This window comes from Neodiprion fabricii, chromosome 6 (assembly GCF_021155785.1).
Source record: "Neodiprion fabricii isolate iyNeoFabr1 chromosome 6, iyNeoFabr1.1, whole genome shotgun sequence".
In the NCBI taxonomy this organism is placed as follows: domain Eukaryota; kingdom Metazoa; phylum Arthropoda; class Insecta; order Hymenoptera; family Diprionidae; genus Neodiprion; species Neodiprion fabricii.
The window spans coordinates 10508193-10530734 of NC_060244.1; positions in this window are offsets into that span (position 1 = coordinate 10508193).

Below are 22542 nucleotides of genomic sequence, written 5' to 3' on the forward strand. Positions count from 1 at the left end.
CTCGTGGCGCACATCAAGTTTTGCACGCGTGTTAAACGAAGTGCATGTTGTTGTTGATCGTTGGGTCCACGTACGAATAAGAGAGGTCTGGGGGGGCTTGGAGGATTCAGCTGGACTACTTCGAAGAGAATCACACCCCGCGCGTATTCGAAGGAAGAAAAAGCTGTACGTACCTATCCGCGGATGGATGTACGTATAATATAAATATATACACATACATGCGTCTGCTCACGCGTGTGTGAGTGCACGTATACACGTATACCCTATTCCACAATTCGACAGAATTTGAATATCTGCGCGTTCTTTGAAGGCGCAGCGGGCGCGACAGAAGACAGGCGGAGGAAAGTCCCTGGGAAACAACAAAGTCTTACCCCTTTTTCGCCCCCGCCTCCACCCCTCCGCCTTCTCATTGCCGTTCGCTCTCGGCTCGGGGAGGGTTCTCAGACCTGGGGCATAGCCCGGACCACCGGCGGCGCCCTCTCACTCTCCTCCTCTCTCTCCCTATCTTTCTCTCTCGTTACTCTCCTTCCTATATTTTCCGTATCTGGAATAAGTGTGCAGGGCTGTGTTCCAACCCCCTTCTTTAATTACGTTCAGCTCCCTCCCTCCAGAGCCTCGCGTCCCCGCTCTCTTCAGCCTCTTCGTTTCGCTCGGTCGTCCTCCGCCTCTCCCGCCTCCCCAACTCCTCCCGACGCCGCCACCTGTTTTTAGAGAAGAAAATTTTAATTGAAATTCAGAGCCTTGGTATACGGATACGAGTATACGTATACATTTATATACGGAGACCTATAAGTATCTACCTACAAACGCACACGCACGCGTATACATATATATATATATATACGCGTTCATCTACAACCTGCAGCTTCTTCTGTAAACCAATGGATTCCTTGCTTCGTCAACGGACTCTTGCCAACGGTAGTTTATGCAATTTCGAAAAATGCGGAAAACAGAGTGTCGCAATTTCGTCCCGAATCACCCGAGAAGTTGCGCATACGTCTAGATTGTCATATAAATTTATTATATACCTACGTATCGAAAAGAAAACCTGAAATTGTTGGAAAATTTTTGCCTTATGGTTATGTTACGTAACTCCTTACCTATTACTTATACTCAATGTCAGTAACTCTCCCACACTTTTCATAGTAACCTTGTAATCTCTTTTCTGTCACGCCACTAGCTATCAGTCTCATTCGGCTACTTTCGTTACCCAATATTCTTGATCCTTGCACCTTTCTTGCATCCATACTACTTGTCTCTAGCTCACTTGTGTGTCGATTTTTATCAAACATACTTTTCATCCATCTTCCAACGAGTCAACACCTCGTTTCATATTTCAACCAGTCAACTTCTATATCGACATTCTACTAGTTAACTTCTACTTCACAACTGAACGAGACCAATTCCTCGTTCCAAATACCAATTCCACCTATAATCATATTCCAAAATCCACTTCGTTCAACTAAATAGCTTGAAACTTTTTATTGTTCCAATAAATCATTTGTACATTCAATATAAATCTTGCTCGTATCATTTCTCCTTTCTCCATTCACTGCGTTCAGAGCAGCGACGAAATCGAAACCAAAAGTATCCGAATTAATTCGATAACGGTTCGTCAATACTGGACTTTTATCCCGTAACAGTTAAAGAGAATTTTTCTAACAAATGAATATGCTTTTATAATATAAACACTCAAACATTTTCTAATCGATGATAAGTCTCGGAAATTTTTAGTGTCACTTTTTCAATCCTCGATGAAAAAAAAAATGATTGTACTGACTCGATCGTATCCAGATATATGATACAAATAACGTATAGGTTACATTTTGACCATTGCTATTTCTGCGGATATTGTAAAGGAGAACCTTTGTACCCAGCAGTGGTTTTGAGTAGCCGGCAAGGGGAGTGGCTGGAACTCTGGGTTAGAAGGAATTAATATGAACCGCTATTTTATTCTTAATTATAAAATCAATAGCGTCGTAGGCAATTATGTACCTTATTCTCGCAAAGTGGCATTTGAAGTCAGGGAGCATTGTACGCGATGGTGTGTACAGGCGCTTCTAGATCTTGCTACTGAAAAATCAGCGTAAAATTAGAGAGTGGAAAATGGCTAATTAAAGACGGCATCTCACCCTTCGTATCTGCGAAACATACCCTAGATTCTCGCTTCAAAGCATCGTGTATAGTCCTGTATACATACGTATATGTATATGTCCGTTGAATCAGTATCCAAAATCAAGAGGTAGACCGTGCTGTAAGCGGCTCAAATTAGCTGTCCTTGCGCGTTCTTGTATAATTCCTCCCAACATGTACGTTACGTATTACGTACCTACTCAATTTCGCGAGTAAAGGAATTTTTCTCGATGCGATCGCAAATATTTTTCTAAACCCTTCCAAGATTTTTCACTGGTTTGTCCTCGGGCTCGAATTAGGATTCATTTTGGCTAATGTGAATTCTGCTAGTCTAAACGTGTGGGTATAAAATTATAAATATAGGCGCCGAGTTTGTCCTGCGGAGAAGGATTTCCACCTCCGCTTTGCTTTCACCCTCGCCTCATCGCGAATCCTTTCTCCTCGAGGAGCCTGGCCTCCTCCAGTTCTAACTCGACGGTAATTTTAATGCGAAATTTAAGTCGAGTTGAAATTAGAGTTATGATTGTGTTGGATAGGGTATACACACGGACTCTGCAGGAGCGAGAGATTGTGGCCAAGAGGGAGAAGAAGGTGCAGGCGGAGGAAGAAGAGGAGGAGGAGGAGGAGGAACGGGAGGGGGGAGGAAGGAGGACAGAAAATTGATACGAGAGAGAAACCGCGGTGGAACCGCTCGATTGAGTCCACTGAGAAACGGTTGTGTCTGCGGTCCACCGAAATTGATCCGCCAACACCGCGAGGAAACTATTCGCAACAGTCGCCGGACTCGGGCTCCCCGCCACGCTTTTCTGTCACTCTCCCTCTCTCTCTTTCTCTCTCTTTCTCGAGCTTTTTCTTACCACGACAAATTCTCCTCTTTTTCCGTTCCCCCATTGTTACTGCCGCAAATCGACGCGATAATAATCTCTCGATGTGTAAAAATGAGAAGGGGGAAAAAAGTAACAAAATAAAAAAGAACCGTCGAAAGTTGGTGTACTTGGAACCTTGCCAAAATCGGAGTAGGATCCGGGTGTGCTGCGAAAGTACGTCGGATCTGTGAACAGCTTATTCAGTCAACTAGATCCACAAGCTTTACACGTATATATATATGTATGTATATATATGTATGTATATATATGCGGGTGGTTAATCCCTGTCAAGAAATTCGGAATCTCGGAAGAGAGAAGTGAGGATCTCGAGATATCGGAAAAGGATGCACGTAATGCGAAACGAATTCGGCGAAATATCTCGCTGTAATGAAAATGCTGATCGTTAAGAAATTTGTAAAAGCGAATATTGTTCCAGTACGAAACGGTTGGGCCATGATGTTTTCTTCTTCAAGAGAAAAACGCTGCGGCATGCGAAATTTCGCGAAGGCTTTGTGCGCGAAGACAGACAAAAAGACGGGATTTCTAAAAGTCGAACTCAACGGCGTGCAGTTGCCGGGCGGTGAGGCAAGACGGATGGAGGGCCGCGCGGAGTGAAATAAAGATGGCCGCTACCGCCTCCCGGGGGTGGCCCAGGGGTAATAAAAGGAAAAAGGGGAGAAAACTGAGAAGCGACTCGAAGGTACCGGCGCGGGGTGGGCGGAGGCGGACCGGGGGTTGCAGGGGGCGGGAAGGGGGGCGCGGGGGAAGAGTTCTTATTGATTCAGAGGAGCTACCCTCTCCGCGAGAAGCCATCCTGGACTCTCGCTTATGGACCTTGCGCGCGAAAGAATATACATTATTCACCATTTTTTACCCTCCGTCTTCTAGCCTTTCGTACCACTCGCCTTTTCTCTCTCTCTCTCTCTCTCTCTCTCTCTCTCGCTCTCCGCCCCTTCATCTTCCGCTTCCGTTACCGAAACCGGTAAACAACTGCGACGCGTATCCTGAATCGGCTGCAATTACAGGTACGTGCAGTTGCGTGCGAAAATTTACGATGCCTTCAACTTTCGCCTTCAACGCTTCCATGCCACAAGGTGTCAATAATTTCATACCGCAGCTGATGCTCGCCTCTGACAGCTTTAATCACTCCCAATCGTTACGGGAGAATCTTGTCACGCCAATTTGTTACACCACCGCAATATTTGGGAGAAATTTGCTTCCTTGGGTTAGTCAGTGATCTGTACTTGTCATTTTTCACTATTCGACTCAGCATCAACTCCGACGCGTGTCGACAGTCATTCAACTTCTTAAAACTTCTAGATCAATCGCTTTGCGCGATATTCTAACGGTGAATCGTCCGAACCCGCGTCTAACGATGACAATTTCCTTTCTCTCATATCTGCAAGTGGTTCTTTGAAAAAAAAGGTATTATTTTCTTACTCCACAGTCATTGAGCCAGCTGTTTTGTTTTCTTTTTCGAGATTAAATCCCTCTAAATCTGGACCCGTGTTCAAACAGCCCACAGAACCGCCGCGAGTTTTTCCACCGCTTCGCAGCTTAGTGAAAAAGAAAAGAAATGCGCGTCGAGAGTTTTATGATGTTGAAATTACCTTTTTAACACTTGTGCCTGGTTTCGTTTCCCTCTTTTTTTCTTGTTACGGTAGATTTCGTGCCGCGAGCTTTCGGGAATAATTGTTACAGAATCGCGGCGAAGCCGCTGCATCCGGCAGACCGTACGACCTGAAAATTTCCCGGGTTTTCAGTGCCGTCATTTTGTTTAAGAGCTAGAATTTTCTTAGAGCTGCCGAGAGTCGCAGCCGGTCGCAGCTCTGCAGCCTGAGTAAATTGACTTTTCCTCATAAACCAACTCGTGAAGAGTAAACTTTCCTCAAAATCATTTAAAACTTTCCACGAGCCCAGCGATTTTGCCCGCGCGCTTCTCGTTTTAATACCCTGAAAATTTAGTTCTACAAAATTATTCCTACACGTACACACTCATGTACAGTAACCGGCGCGATAATTCGGGCATATTATACCGTCGCGTTGTAACAAATAACAGAATAATAGCTCACACTTCTACCCGTGACACGAGTGTCAAAGCACGTCCACATCCATCGATCGCAATTTCTCAGTCTGTTGACAAGTAGGTAGAATTTTCATCGAATTGGTGATACGATTACTTTTTACAATCGTGCGTCAGGTGCAGGAAATATCGAAAAGATTGTCGCGTGATGGAAAATTTTAAGAAGCCTTAAGAAAAATTTGAGAATGAATTTATTATTTCCAAAAATTTTCAGCTCGAGATGCGTTCTGCATTTGTTGAATAAAATAGCTGACTCCTTATACCGCCGCGTAATTGAATCAGATTCAGAGAGAGCATATAAATTCTGTACGTAGTGAAATATTCAAACTCGCACGTGATCCCCAGGCGGAGACGAGATACGTTAATAGAGTCGTGCAAAAGTTCTCAAGAATCGTAACGAAGATTATTTCCCAGTCTGTATCGCGTTAAATAAGTGGAATGAAATCGGTCGAATAATCGTTGAAACAAATTGACCAAGCACCGAAGGACTCGCCGACAGCTTCTCCATTTCTCTGCGCGCCGGCGGTTTATATTAATCTTGAGATTTGGTATTAATTTCATTTCGGACAAATATTTAACGAGCTCTTTTCGATGATTGCCGGAGCACGGAATATCGACGAAGATTTGCACATCCTGTTGTAATCTTGCAGAAATATTACGTTAGCGTAGTAATCGTCAGAATTTCCAGTGATTCGATTTCATTTCAGCTGCAAGAATACAGCGGGTGGCTATCGCTATTCTACCGTGTCGGCTAATATTTGATCACCGCTTAACGTTCCAGAAATTGCGAATGCGGGCAGAGGTAAGAAACGGTGTTTCGAGTTCAGAAAACAGATAACAATTGTCGTGAGATACGCGTGAAAATTACTGTATTTTTCGTTCATAGGTTGCATTTGGGGTTTCAATTTTTGTTTCGGTAAGCGTAATACTCGCATCGTGTTAGGGAAGTTTCACATCGAACCAGCCATCCCAATTTGGCATGTCATTTTCGCTGAATAAGAAATTTCGGAATTCCGTTATCTTTGGAATTAAAGATTGTTCGTCAACTCGATGCAGAAAACGCAAAATCCATACAAGGTGCATTTTCTACTCATTTGGATAGTTATACGTCCCAGCCGTTTTCTCTAAAGCTCGTATACACGTGTATTCTGCATTTTCTGCACTGACTTGGAGTGAAAATGCGTGACAATTGGTGCAAAACATTGCTAATCTTTTAATTCAACGATGAAATCGTGCAAGTTTAGGTTAGCCTACAGCTTGACGTAAAATTCTCTGTAAGTGAACCGAATCCGATTCGTTATTTTCATTCGCTAACGCATACCGCTCGAATTTTTGCAAAGTACAAACAAAATTTTGACCCCGGTTAAATCAAACATTTACCAACTTCAACCGAAATGAAATCCCGGGGGTTAAATATCTCGCAAAGAAATATTATACGCCCCCGATGTCCTCGGTCCAAATCAAAAGTCTCGTACGCTCGGTGAAAAACTCTGTACATAAAAAGCGGCCGGCTTCTCGCCCGGTCAGAGAGGTATTAAATAATTCTTCCTTTTCCACCTCCAAAATTACGATTCAATCGCATTATCCAGGGTCTTTTCCTCTTTCATTCATCCTTCTTTGGTCTCTTCATTCCTCGTTCCCTGCTTTTTCAATGCGGCGATATTCCGACTCTCCAACCGCTCCGCTAGGAGAACCTCTGACGTGGAAATATGCCGCTAAGATATGCGCTCCATGGTATAGCTGTAGCAGGGTCACAACCCGCTTAGAGCCTGTCTTGTTATTTCTTGTTTATGGATCTCAGGAGCGTTGAGATACATTGAGCTAGGATTCTGTTACTATTTATTTCACGCGAGCCAGAGACAGGAATTTACTACGTAGTCTAGCGAAAAGGCTGTGGCACGTAGCAAGAAGCCTCGTGCTGACGTCGTAAGAACTTGAACGGAGCGGAAAAAAGGTAAAAACGAAGCGAAACCTGGGGCGAAATGAAACGAAATTTTTAAAAACGACGATGGGAGACCGAGGCCTCGTTAGGGAACAAATTAAGCAAACTAGATCGCGAACCTGCCGAGAGGGAAAGGGGAAGAGAGCGGAGAGGCTGGAGAGTTAGTCCAGTGGGAGGGTGAAAATCTCTCCTCGAAAAATTAATTATATTTTAAAAGTTGAAATTGAGTTGCCCTGGCGTTTGTTTTTCCTTCCCGTATAACCGTTCAAACCTTTCGCATCGTGGTTGGTTCCTTTTTTTTTTTTTTTTTCGTTTTTATTTTTAATTCTATTTTTATTCTTTCCCGTAAACTTCCCTAACGAACGAGACCCTCGAACATTAAGCCTGCTGGACCGCTTCGATCTTTCTCTTTTATGTGTGTACAACAGATTACGAACAAGAAATAAAAGTACTCGAACAAATATCTGTAAATTTGAAATTCATCGGCGGGGGATTGTTTATCGGATTTTCGTATACTTGCGACGTTATTCGACGAATTGTATCGCAGTTGTGTTTAATGAAATATCGCGCGAAGAATAAGGTAAAGACAATTGAAAAGATCCCTCCATTTTGCTCAGCCATCTTTCCAGGGTGCCACCCCCGCGCTTCGGGTCCCCTCTTCCTCGATAGTTAAAAGCGAGGGCGAAGGAGAGAACGGTAAGGGTTGCGAAAGTAAGGGCTTAAAAATCCAGTACCAACCCCTCGCTGCTTCGGGAGACGAGAAAGGGTCGGTTACGTCGGTGCTCGCTCGTCCATGGAGCCCCAAAAATCATTAAAACCAGCCGAACACCGAAACTCTCGGGATCTCAGACGGGGGCGACCAAATATCGCGGGAAAAGGGCAAAAGGGTGAGCCGTCCCGCCTCGCCCCCGCCCTCCGTCTTCGCGTCTGATTCAACTGTGAACTGATACCGATGCAAGCGAGTCGTTTCATTCGCTATTGGATTAGGTTTCGACGATCGATCGAGAGCGAGGAGAACCTCGGTGCTGATATCTTGAAGACGTTATTTTCCGAAGGCGGTGATCGACTCAACGTTTCGAAATTCCACTTTCTGTCTTATTTGCTTGCACTTTGCCGAATTGTTTGTTCACCGATTTTCCCCGGGAAATCCGAGAGGTGAGATATTTATCGGCAACGTAAATTAGTGCGCAACCAGTTCATGTTGCTCACTCACCGCTGAACCTTTCACCGTTACGTCGCGGTCGACGAGAATTGTTCCCGGGTAGAAACAACCTTTTGGGTACTCAAACTTGGCGCACTTTTGTTTTTTTTTTTTTTTTTTTTTTTTTTTTGAGAAGTACATATCGAAACGAGGTATCGAGGCGGCGAAATTTCCACTCGACAGTTTCCCGTTCGACTATTTTTATTTCGTGGGCGCCTCGGTAAGGAAAAAGTGTACACGACGCCCGTGATGGTAAGACGACGATTTCGTAACCCAGAATATACAATTAACGCACTCTCAAATCAACTGGTAATATGAATACGTTTCCGAGACGTCAGAAACCAAAATTCGATATAGATACGGTTGTTGCAAAATTCTTTGACAATAATTTTATCGAAGAAAATTAACGACGAGTCGTAACAAACTTCGATGAAAACCCACCTTAATTTTCCATCGCATCGTTATTAAATTCTATCTTCGTTTGCGGTACACAAAATATTTTATATACCGTCGACCGGGTAATTACAACCGCATAAAATAATCGTTGATTCCGAGAATAACCAGTCGAGCTCAAAGCACCCTACCGACCACTGGGGGGGAAGGAAATTTACAGACAGATAGGTAAATCTAGATGATTTTCATACAAAGAAAGAGAGAGAAGGGAGGGGTGGGGGAGGGGTAATCGGAGATAATAAATTTATCGGAAACACATGAAAGGAGTGAAACAGAGAACATAGTAGAATAGCTCGATGCCTGGGTACGCGTGTAAACGTAGCGTAAATAAGTAAGTCTGCGGTAGAAAACTACAGCCTTCCCTACTATTTTCTCATAAGTTATTTAACGTGAGAGAAGCACCACGTGTGTGGGATGCGTCGAAAGGGGCTAATGGTGGAGGGGGTGGGGGGGGGGGGGGGAGGGGGCGATAAGCGTCGGGGACCGGTGGCGGCCGGAAGAGTCCGAGAAAAATCGGGAAAGTGAAAAAATCTCGAGCCACCAGATGACGCGACATGTGGACAAACTTTGTTGCGTATAGAGACGCCCATGCATGCACGCTTGGGTCAGCGTTCGAGCCTGGCCTCGCCAGATATTCAAACAAAAAAGTGAAACCCATTATTTTCAAATGAGAGTCTATGGCTGTGCGATTTAAGCTTCGCAGATGCCGTGGCAAGCCTCGTTTGTACGCCTCGTATGAAAGACTTTGCCGATACCGAATAGATGTGCGTTGTAACTATAAGCGAATGAACGGACAGCAAAATTAAAAGGCGAGGAGAAATGCTTGAATAAGCAATGCGCGTTTACGGTTTAGAGTCTGAAACGAGACTGCTTTTATAATAATACGAACTGACGCGGCAAACTTATTCACTTGGTAACATGTGAAAGCTCTCGCGCATCTTTTCTATAATATGATGACTACTAGATCAAAAAAAAAAGGAGGAAAAACGAGTTCTGTCATCGTTTGTAGTTTCCGTTTTCCTCGGTAATTACAGACGTAGAAACTTAACAGTCACAGAAACATCACAAGGAAATCACTAAACCGAGTCGACAACGAAGTCCGATCTGCTGTTACTAGCGTCCAAGATTCACGCCTATTCGCTTGGGTAAAATTTGTAACGTTCTTGTAACGATGAATTTTTCTTTCAGAGAACTCGTTAGCATTAATATATACTAGTATTTTTCAAACTTCAACTCTTTCGGTGTTATTCGAAATTTTTTTTGACTGTGAAATTTTCATTACGTCAGGTGACTTCAGTCTCGCCGTTATCATTCTCATAATATTATCGTGACGCACTCTTATTTCGTTCGAAGGAGAAGAATTTATATTTTTTATTTTTTCTTCATTCTCCATCTCCGACTTTCCTAATCTAACCGCCGTACTGTTTTCCCCCGGGGAATATAAATTTATCTAATCTAAATCGAGGTAGCTTCAATTTAAGATCCGACCGTGGCACCGGGGCTTCCCCTAGAGTTCTACACCCCCGCCTCTATATACCCATCCGACACCCGCTCCGCGTTGGCATTGGCGTTGCCTAAGACAGCAGTGAGGAGCCTTCAGACCGCAGAGTAAAGTATGGGACCATTCCTCACTCCGGCTCTCTCCCCGAAGTCTAATGAAACTTTGAAAAATCACCGAAATTAACCAAATTTAAATTATACTCAGAGCCAGTCAAAAGACGAAACGTTTCGCGAATTTTACCCCTCCATAACCGTAGATGCAAAATTACACCGTTAAATTCTTCCTAATCTCTCCTCGTTTTCGTTTTCTTCTTCTTCTTCCTTGGAACACGTCAGATAACCACCACGGGATTTTCATTCGTCGTCACTCTGTTCGTACTCTCGTAATTCCAGATATCTCCTTCACCGGATTTCTTTATCCTCCCGAACCAAGAGCGTGCGAGCGAACCGAATTACCGCGAGCGAAAAATTCAACTGGTCGTTGTCCGGGCCCAACGGGGACTGGCTCGATCGGGCCCCGAAAAATGACCACTGCCCGGAAGGAGCCAAGAACTGGACAAACCAGTTTGCCGTTTTCGATATTAGGGTCCCCCTCGAGCCGCCTGCCCGATGTCCAGTCAAAGGGCTTAACTTGAAATTGAATTGTATAGAAGTCCATTGCGCGGTACGCAGCGGAGCTCAGCTACACTTATGCATAACGATCATGTACGTCTGGAATTAATTCGGCCGTTGGTATCCGCGTGGATTTGAATTTGAGAAGCCTGGCGGTAACGGGGTTTCGAAACACGCGTCGTCTCGAAGAATCCGACACTTTCAACAGGGTCTCGATCGCTTTTCGCGGTCGAAACGAGGCGAAAGCTTCGGCCTTTATTTGACCGTTCAACGCGGTTATGGCAGACGAACAAATATTAAACGAACAAAAACGGAATGGCAGGAGAAAAAAAAAATGGAAATGTGTCGTGTTAAACAGAGGCGGGAGTGTGTTTGATGATGCAAAAAGCATCTCAGTTGTCCCCGGTACAGCGTTGTAGCGGAGCGTAGCTCGTAAACAGCGGCAGTCTCTTGTTTTCTTATCTCCGCCCAACAATGGAGCCAAGAAACAAAAGACAAAAGACGGGCTATTTATTTCCGTCCATTGTTTCAAAGCCCGTTGGGAATCCTCCTCGCCGGCATTATCTCACCGAGAATACTGCATTCCGAAAAGTGGCGGAAAATTGAAACGAAAATTTGTAAGTGCAGAACGCGATATGGTTTTACGAAACACGGACATCGCATGATACGGAAGCGTGACGATTCTTTCGAAAATTTTCGAATACCCAAAGACGACCGATCGTCCGTAGAACCGGTATAAGGTGATGATCGATTTTCAACAACTACCTCCGAGTCCACTCGCCTCGAGTCGCCGAATCTTCGCCGCGGAACGAGATCCGTACAATTCGTGTGTTTTTTCTTCCCTCTTTACGTTCTATTTCATCTCGCTTTAATTAACAAACTAATTAAAATTTCGTAATTGCACTACGGCTCGGATCGACGGTGGTGGGAAAGTCTAGGGCGCCTCGGCATAGCGGCATGGAAACCCGGGCCAATTTTCCAGCAAGAAAATTCTGATTCTAATTTCATGCAAATGGCCGCTTGGTGGGGGCGGCCAAGGCTGGGTGGTGGGGCACTCCCCCTGCGGAGTCGGGCTAAAGGGGTAAGAAAAGCGGCAAAACAATGGAACGAAATTTAAATTATGGCCTTCAAAATGGCGCCCGTATGCAAAGCAGCACTTATCCTCGCAGAAAGGTATCGCGTTTTCGTCCTGTATACGCGCGTCGTACATGTACATATAATACACGTACACACGTGTGCGGGGCATAACTAGGCAAACACAATCCGCCCACCCTTCATCGCCCGATAATCGAATGCCCTATAATTTTTTTTGCCATCCCTCCGAAAGGGCGATCGATGCTTCGGAGTACGTATCGGTCGGTGCGATTTGTAACACATACACCTCGTACACCTCATCGGTACACGCGTGCCGTTGCCTCTGCGAGAAAACAAAAGATGACGAGATATACGCGATGCCCGCCTTGGGGAATACCTGAAGGGTATCTGAAATCTCAGATAAGACAGACTCTCGCCGTGCCGCGGTGTAAGACGGGCTCGCAATCGGGCTGAGTGTGTGCGTGGGCAACGCTCTCCCGCATACGGTTTGTTTTTCGGTCTTGTCAGCGAGAGGTTTCCTTCTTTTTTCACCCATCCGTTTTACACTGCTGCAGAAACAGTCTTGCGATTGTAGTTGTCTCGTTGGCATCGGGAGGCGGGGAGGTCTTCGCAAGGGGGTGGATTCATTTATCTTTCCCGTAGATCTGGCTTATATTTCACCGCCCTCCGAGGCAGATACTAAGACGAATGGTCTCCTTCTATCTATCTCTCTCTCTCTCTCTCTCTCTCTCTCTCTCTCTTTCGAGACCCAGACGTCAGAAAATCTCGAACAAATGTTAAACAAGGAAACCGGCGAGGGCGAGGAGGTCGAGATACGCCGATTACTCGCATGTCGGGAAAGAGACGTAATGCCGTCTGCGCAACATGTACCAAGACTCGCGTACGTCGGTCGGACGAACGAATTTTGCTGCACGAGTGTGGGACTCTCGTATCGAAATTGTCGAGGTGTAGACGACCACGAGCCTGTTTTGAAGAACGAAAATAAAAATCGGGGTAGCGCATCCCTTCTGACAACTGACCCTCGCACGGCCACCGTTTGTGCTTTCGTTGGTGTGCGTGCGTGGCGCAGACGTGCCGAAATGCCGCCTGCCTGGTAAGCACAAAGTGACCACCTGGACACGTACGTGATGACCGGTCAAACTAGTCGGCGAATAAAAATTCCAACCAAAAATCTCGTATAGCGGTACGCCAAAAACCGGTTTTGTCACGGAAAGGGTTTACTGACCGTTTGCTGACCCTGAGGGTTGCCCAAAGGAGGGCTACGCGAGGGTAAGAAAGGGTCAGGTCGGGGAAGTCGGGGAAGTCGGTAAATTCTCACCGCTCGCACCGGTCATTTCACTCACGGCCACCGACGATGAGCATCTTTCCCGAGTTATCGGGGGGAGGGGGGTGAGAACTTACACGCCGAACAAGCGTCGCGCCTAATCCACCGAGGCGTCGGAAACTTCAACTGTAGTTAACGATGGACGTGTTATCGATACGTGCGTCAACGATGCGTGATATGAGGAATAACACGAACTCGCCGCTGCCGGTCGATCACCAACTGTGCTATTTTTCCGGAAGCATATCGAGGGATCTAAAAATAGGTGCGGGAAAAGCTGGATCAGAAACAATACACTAGCGCCGGGAACAATTACTCGACTTATGCAGGTGCCAACGGCTTCGTAGGTATAATCATCGGGGTTTTTTTTTTTCGTATAAATTTATAAAACGAAGAGGGTATAATTTCGATACCGTGGGAACATTTACCACGTACTATCTAAGTGCAAAACCTGCAACGATATCAATTATTAAAAAAAGATAGCGTTCGAGCAAATTTCTGCGGGAATTATACCTGTAGATTTTTTACAGTGAATACGTATAACGCATAACACTTGTAAATTATTGCCTTAGCTTTCACCTGCAAATAAACAAACAGCTTATCTCGCGATTTGCGTACTACTTGAGTACGAGGAGGAATCAGAAAATTACCAGACGCCGTCAAAACACTGCGTAGTGATTTGTATTTTCAGTACATGACATAATGAAGAAATGGTGGTTATTACGCGTCAGCCACGTAAGGTAAGTGTACCAGTTATTCACACGTTTAGACCCAATTATTGACCCTTTTATTTTCAAAAATTATAAAACGACGGCACAAATTATGAGTTTCTCGATGACTAAACCAATTGCTGAAGGGTTAGGCACTACAAATTTATGTTTTGGTAATTTTAGAACTAACAATGAGACAGATACAACCAAGAAAGGTCAATCATTGAGTCCGGGTCGATAACTGATACACTTGCCTTACACTACAGCCTATAATTCTTATACCACAAGGCAGAAGATCCTGTGAGAATCTTGCCGGTAGTTCGAAGCACGAGTCCAATATACTATCATAACAAATCGCGCACAGCAAGAAGTGTCCTTTACCCGGTTTGTGTTGTCGTTCTTACGCGGATGCGTGTGACCGCGATTAGTATATTTTCATTTTTCAATCTATACTTTCGAGCTCTGTTGCTCACGTTCGCAATCAGTCAGGCTTCGGACACGGCACAGCGAGGTTCTCGCTTCGGTGTACACAATAGTGTTGACGTGTTCGAACTGTTCTCTACAGTCTTATCATCGTCAGTGAGGTGTTTTCGGTTAAGTGCGTGACGACCCACAAGCCGCGGCATAAACGTTCACGAATGACCAGCCTTTCGGACCTTCGATGACCTCTCTTCTGCGGGCATTTTTTATAATAAATCAGGTAAGACCCGCAATACTTTGATTTGTCGAAACGGAACTAACGGACATCGTTAGTCAGTCATTAATTATATCTCGATGGAAATACTGTTTATGGCTCGTGCGGATATTGATCATAAATTTGACGAACCGCTCTGAGAAAGGAACGAAGTCAGCACACTAACCCCAATGACCTTCTCCTCCCTCTCGACCCTAATTCTTCTACGTTACCCGGCGTTTCACAATTCTACACCTCACCGAGCGAAGAACGAAGTCCTGGAAGACCTGTTGTCACCGGTTCGAAAGAGGGTACGCATCGTGTCTGGCAGATAAGTGAGGAGCAGTAGGTGAAGGTCGAGTTCGAACGACGCTCGTTTTATCAATGACAATTTTTCTTTGACGGCAAGGTGGTTTCTCAGATCAAATGCCAACACGACGTTGCCGTACGTTGGGTGACTTTCTTAGCGGACTGATATTATTACAACGTATACCTTACCTATATCTCCGGCTTACTTTCTACAAAGATTTAATCTCACCGCCATTTTCATTTATCCCAAAATACATCCAGCTTGGCGCCCGTGAGAAGACTGCGTTCAAATTGGTAACTCTAGAAGATTAAGATGAAAAACGACCCAAACGCCTGACGCCCCTCTACCCTCCTCCTCGGCAAACCCTCCTCTCACCCCTTTCTCCCCGACTCACCTTCCACCTTCCACCTTCCACCTTCTTCCACCCGTCCAACCAACCCCCAACGTGAGGCTATACGCTCCTGTTTTAATATTAATGGAAAGGCTGATGGGAAAGCTGAAAGGAAGGAAATTGAAGGAAAATAAAAGGATACTCTCCGCCTGGAAATTCCTTCGTAAAATTCCACCTTTGACAGGGTGCTCGGCGACATAATTGTACAACGCGATATTAACATTTTTCCTAACATTTCACCTTGCACGAATCGTGTCACATCGCATTCCTGTCACCTTTTCACTATTGCGGTACGCGTCACATTACATAGCAACTTTCAGTCTCTCTTATTCGTTTTGTGAGTGATGAAACAGGCCAATCGGACGTAAAACTGCATTCCTTGTGTCGAGATAAACAATACTCGAGAGTTGGATAGTGCATGTCGAAAATGGCGCCAGTATATCACAGCTGAAAATATCCGTCAGTCCAATGCGATTCCAAAGGGCAGCAATCCGAAGTGTTTTCGTTCAATTTAGGTGAAGCGGAGCTGTTTTCTTACCAGAAGTGTACGTTGTAAATTTCAACAGTATTTGTTCACCGAATACTCATCTGTTTGGCGGAGCGATGCTGTCGGCGGCTGTGAAGAGGAAGCAGGGGCGGGGGGGAGGAGGAGGGAGATGGTGGCGTTCAGGAGACAGAGACCAAGACGGGAGAAGAGAGAGGTGGCTCGGTTCCTATGGAAACCGGATGTGATTGATAACACGGTATATAATTAATTTTAAACGTGGAAACGTAATGAGTTACGTTTTAACGACCAACCCTGCGCGCGCTAAGGAAAGCCTGAGATGAATTTCTTTAAATAAATACCTAGCAGAAATGAACGTGTATACATATATGTTTTATTGTACCTTGTTCAACTGCTCTGACTTCGGAAGGAGCGTTCGTACGTTGTTATACTACGCGTAGGTATATTATACTCAGTCTGCTCAATCAACTCGAAACAAAACGTGTAAACTCTGGTGACAATTTTTTTTTTCTTTTGCAATATTGTCTTTTTTTTATCTTTTCCATTGTTTTAGGTCAATATGGAGCGTGTTCAGGGATTGGCAACGTCGTGTGGACGAGAATGTCATCGGAAACGAAGAAGGAATAAACGGAGCTACTGATAAAGGTATTTGGATTGATAGTTTCTTACGTAGTTAGTGCAGATGATTAAATCGAAGAGCTTTCGAAGATTAAGGAATGTTTCTTTCACTGATTGTTACTCTGCTGCTTCAACAAAATGTGTCACATCGACAGTGAAAATTCTAACAATATTGGACTCGCGACATGATCGACGTTCGTGTCTACGTCCGTTATGTCAGAGTTCCTGAGTGGTATTACACGAGTTATTCTAACGTTAATGTGTAATTTTTTTCGCGTGTTGTTGCCACTTATGATAAATTACAATCATGATACAGTTAAATAATCGCCGAAGGCTTCGTCATGGTTGAGTAACTTTAGCACGAATACGGACAAATGCAAGCTTGACAGCCAATTATTTGATCGATGGATCAAAACCTGGCGGAGTCAATCGATAATTTTCGCTAATTGATTTCGTTTATGAATTTAACTAGCTTGAGGATCTAAGAAACTTTCCTTTTCTTATCGGACGTAGCCATACCTTCCGCTTCGCTCTGTCAAGTTATTCCATGGTTCTCAGAATCGGTTCAAGTAATAATTATTTAACTAGAAGAATGTATTTTTCGATTGAAAATGTTTGAATGCAGAATCCGTAGGATTTTGAGAAGTTTTCTCGTCTAATTATAGTCTAATTGATGAAACTTTTTTTTCTATAGATGAAATATAAGATTAAAGAAATCATTAAGAAATTGAAAATAACCAAATATTTTGTGCGATGTGAGACTTGAAATACTTTAGGGTGGGATTGTATTTGATTATAAACAATGAGTGAACGCGGTATCTAAAAATTTTCACTTTGAACTTATTATAACCAATATAATGACGAGCTCGGATGATAATTACAACGTAACAATTGTACCGTCTAGTCTAATTGTATCAGTTAATATTTTATCAGTAGCCGTACAAACTTTTGAGAACGAATAAGGAATTGAGTATAAAAACGCGGCGTCGAATGATATTATTTACTGATTTCATGAAATCATAGAACGAGGATCGTAAACAAACATGCAGCGACTTTTACAGAAAAATAAGACCTTTTTCTTTTTCTCTTTGTGAAGCAAATGCGTATCTTTGCATTTTTCTCCGTGCCCGTAATTTTCTCGACTCAACGGAGGTGTGGTTGAAAATAAATTTTGTACATATTGAATTTTTCTGTGGCTAAGAATAATTATATATTTTCATTAAGTAGCAATTGACATCGTAATTATATACGTTTATTTGACATACTTTACGATCAAATTACCCTGAATATTTTAAACGTAATTTTCCAAGTGTCTTCTGCGAATCGATATGATGATACAGTGTCGAAATTTTAAACCGTCCGGAAAGATATTCTCTAAATGATTGAAGAAAAAAATATCCATTATTCACATGAGTCGATGTTCTGCGATGCATCTCATTGATCAATAATCAAATGATACCGTCTCTGAAAATACGAAATGTACATCATTATTAATAATCGTGACCAAAACGATTCCGATCCTGTTTATATTGATTTTATATAATACATTCCTCGCACGCATTAGTCTGAATAAAGTTAAATATATGGAGAGTTCATAAAGAGAACCTTGCGTCACAATATTTTTCGAACGAACTCGTTTAAGTTTCGGAGTCATGGTAACACAAAGATCAAACTTGTAGCACAAATTGTGGTCACTGATCGCACGAAATTATTAGATGAAAAAAAAAAAAAAAAAAAAAACACGCCCCTTCAAAATAGTCAACTGCATGTAACTTTGGTACGATCAGTTATGGACAGTTTCAAGCTTGGTACAGTGATTGAAAAACCGTAAGCGGATTGAAAGAAAAACTGCTCATACACGCGTGTACCTGTACATTTACGATGTTGAACAGACTTAAGCTATCGGACCGCAGACAAGGTGGCTTGTGGAGAACTCCGTTCATACACGGGAACGTTTGAAGTATGTAGTCACTCGTGTGGCGAGAAGGTGAGAAGCTCTGGCAACGACAGAAGGCGCACTGAACAAATGCGAGGGTCGTCTTCAGTCGAAGGCGGACTCTCGGGGACGAAAGACGACTTTGAGACGACTCGACATACTTTTGATAATTTTCGTGCATAACTTGGACTTTTTCAATACATTGATTAAAATTGATTCCAATATCATAACAAGGTATAAAGATGTTTCGAGAATGGAGCCAATCATACAACAACTTGTAGAACATTTTTTGACGTGGCAGTTGCAGCTGCGGTTACACTGCAGTGAAATATATACGAGTCTTGTTATTTGAAAAGAAATTGTGACGCAAGGGGGTTTTTGAAAAATCCACTTTGCCTCGAAAATTTAGAACATTCCTTGCTTTCTTATTGCTGCAAGAAAAATAGCGATAACGTTACTTTACAAAGTTACGTAAAGTAAGGACCAAATCTTGCGGAACGTTGAAACGAACGAATGAAAAACGAACCAACGTAAACGTGATTCATGAGTTTTCGAGCCGTTCGCGGTCATCGAAGCTTGCACGATATTTTCCCCCAGCCGATCCCTCTCACTGAAAATTGATATATGAGGTCAAGTCGCAGCGGAATAGGATATTTAAAGCGTCGACCGTCGTAGTCGTAGAACGAAGAAGAGCCAGCTGACCGCGTCTCGGAACCCCGCGAGAATTCCTAGGGCTCTAGTTCCCTGCGGAGGGCCTTGCTCACGGCGTCCTCCCTCCGACAGAGAGAGGAGCTTTGTCGTTTTGCGTCGGTAGTGCCCCACGCGCGGCGGGCATGCTGGGCGTCTTGGAGCGGGCGTCTCCTGGACGACGCCTCGGATCAATACCGACGCCCAGCGTCTCATTGGCCCCTTCTCTTAGGTGCCGTGGAAAATCGCCCCGGAGATGACGGGAGGGGGTGGGCTCGCCGCTGGTCCGACCTTCCTTTTCTCGGCAACGGCTCGGCTTTTCCGCCGCTTTTTTTTTTTTTTTTCATCCCACCCCGATATTTCCCCCCTTGTTCTTAATTTTTTTAAGAAAAAAAATATCGTTTTTTTTTCTCAGGGTTTTTTTTTCCTTCTTTATTTCTTTCTTTTTCTTCTATTGACAAGTTGCAGATCTGACGCTCGTGACGAAAAAAAAGTTTTACCAAGTAATTCAATTCCAAAGTCCCCGTCTCTTTCTCTTTTCATACCGATCACACTAATCTGCAATACTTGAAATAGTTGCAATTGAAATTATACTGCCAACTTTTTTGACCATCGGTCAAATATTCTCCGACATTCTGTTACTCCTGACACGTGTCACATGCGGTTCTTCACCTTGTCTCTCACTGAAAAAATTACAGACTAGAAGATAAAAATGTCAGGTTAAATATAGCAGGGTTCGTCGGCAAGGGTGAACTTTTCCCTACACGAGGCACAATAAGAAGACAGCTCTCCGACCCTTATTTTTTGTTCTCATCGCGTCGCGTACCTTCGGTGCAGTGTATTTTATTTACACGTTGACATTTCTGTTCCTTTTATTTTTTTTTATTTTTTTTTTTTTCTTTTCCAAAGTCCCGACTTTTTTTTCATCCCTTTTCTTTTGACTCTTTTTTTTTCCTGTCCTCTCTTTTTGTACAAAGCACGGGACGGCGGGCACATTATTAGCTTAATAACTCTGCGGGACCTTTTTTAATCCGGGTGGAAGACTTTAATTAAAAAATAAACAACTGGGCGAGCAGTAAACGTGTAAGAGATTTAAAGAGCCCTCTCGAGTCTCGCTGGAGAGCTCGACCGAGGGAGAAGAAAATTTGCATTTTATACGTGATTTTGGAAATTCCAATCAAGACGGCCCTGCCGCAGGTCGTCTGCTCTGTCCCTGGGTACCTACAGTTGAGTAACCCATCGAATCTTCGTCCCTACGCCCACGTTCTCCTTTGCACCTCAGTTTGCAGAACGTCCAGTGCGTAAAATGGAAAATATAATGAGTCGACAAGTATACAATATACAGAAAAATTTGTTTCCTTTCGAGTCTGCACCGAGGGAAAAAAGTCATTGACTCAATTAAATGTACGGTTACGGTCGGCGAGGTGAATATTTATTTGGTTCAATTAAAGATCTGTTGGTCTGAAAAAGTTTAGTTGAAATCAACTAAACATTTTGTTAGAACAACAATACTTGAGTTAAACCAAATTAATATTTACTTCACCACCCGTGATCACGCATTTAGTTGATTCAATGATTTTTCCCTCCCAGCTTGAATATCAGCGGAGCTGTATATTTGTAATAATGGCTGTTCACAGATATGTAAAATAGATCAGGAAAAACCGGTTTCAATTGGTTATTCTTTCTATCCACGGACATCAATTTCAATCCTCCTTAAATTCGTTTCTCATTTTCATTTCAATTCCGTCAAGTATATCGCCAGGTAATAAATAGAGAAATTACTGGCTGCTCGCTTGTGCAAAGATGCTCGTGCAATATATTTGTATAAATAAAAATTGACAAGCGTCCAACGACAATCCCACCCTCGTCGCTCGGCTCTCGGTAAGGTCCAGATTCTCCCTTATTTTTGAGGGGTAAAAGGTCGCGGTACGTTTGCCCAGGGGTAAGAACAGAACGGGTTAGAAGGGGCTAGCCCCGGGTTGGCGGGGGGTGGCCAGCCTTAAGCGAAAGAGGGGCGAGGCGGAGTGGCTCGGCTAAAAGTGGGGTAAAATAGGCCGCTTGGTGGGGTGACACTTAGACGCGAAAGTCTCGGGTCGAGTTTCGGGGTTGGGGCTGCGGCACGAGGGGCGTCCGATCGGTGGCAGCCACCCTTCGCCGTCTGGGGAAAAAAAGAATTTAAGGCCTCGCATTTTCCCCACACCCGTCATTTTTTTCTCCCCCAACAGTCACCTTTTTTCTTCATCGTACATACACGTCTAGTTATGAGCAAAAAAGTCGGCCAAAAAAACCTCACCTCGGGGCGCAAAGTGCCGCTGCATACCGTGCGGTCACAGACTGAAACGTACCCCTTGTTTTGACACCTCGCCTCTTTTTATCCGATATCCAAGTCCCTACCCTCATTCGCCCCTTCCTCATCGATGTTTTTTTACTCCTTCATTTTTTCTAATCCACTTTCTTTCCCCATTTTTTCTACCTCGTAATTACGTAGTTTCTTTTTCCCCACCTCCAGCCCATCTTTTTTTACTATCCGACAAGTGTATTCGCAGCGTTGCACGGATGCTGACTTATGCACCGTAATAATCTCTGCAACATCGTGCAAAATAATATCAACACCATCGGCGAGGAATTATTGTCTCGATAAAAAATAGTAATTCAAATGAAAACGCATCGACACACCGCAGGTATTTTTGAACGGACATATTTTGGCCGCGTTTCCTCCCCGCGTAGCACGGAACCGAACCCCGTTCCCGACTTACCCTGGAGCCGGCAGTTCGATGCTGGCATCTGCAGGCGCCCTACATTCGTCGGTATCTTACTGGCCGACCGAGCCTGGTCGAAGCCTCCGCACTTTCGCGCGTCCTTCTCGCCGCGTATTCAAACCGTGCATGCACACAAGTTGGCTTGATTTCCTCACGATCGCTTTCCAATACACCAATTACCGTTTTTTCGTCCATAAATCAATCCGTTCAAGCTAATGCCTTGCCGTATCTCGTACGATTTCTTCCGCGTTTGCGCTACCTAACGTCAGCTCTCATTTTTTCTTCCCCATCAATGATATGTAACTTCTCTTCAGCTACCGGTACGCTGACTCGATTTAGAAACACGTATACGGCTGCAGATTTGTCATTGTGAAAAAAAATTGCATCTCGATCCTAAGATACGACGATTTTCTTCAGTATTTATCGTCTCGGGACGGAGTTGCTTTTTTACTTTCAATCGCTGATGCCATCTGCCGGTACACCGGCGCACCATTGATCAATTTTGCAAGTGTTAGTGTTCTGCCTCCCTCCTCCTCACCCCATCATCGGAGATTTGCACTCTGTTACATGCAGAGTGGCATGATGCAAAAATCGATCTCGCGGACCGGCCGGCTAGGATATTTTTTTTTTTTTTTTCAAACAAACTCTTTCTTACAGGGTAACAGGGTTGCGGAAACTTGTCGAGAGGATAAATCGAAGGGGTTGGCTGATCGCGATTTTCACCCTTTGCGGTACGGCCGCGATCTC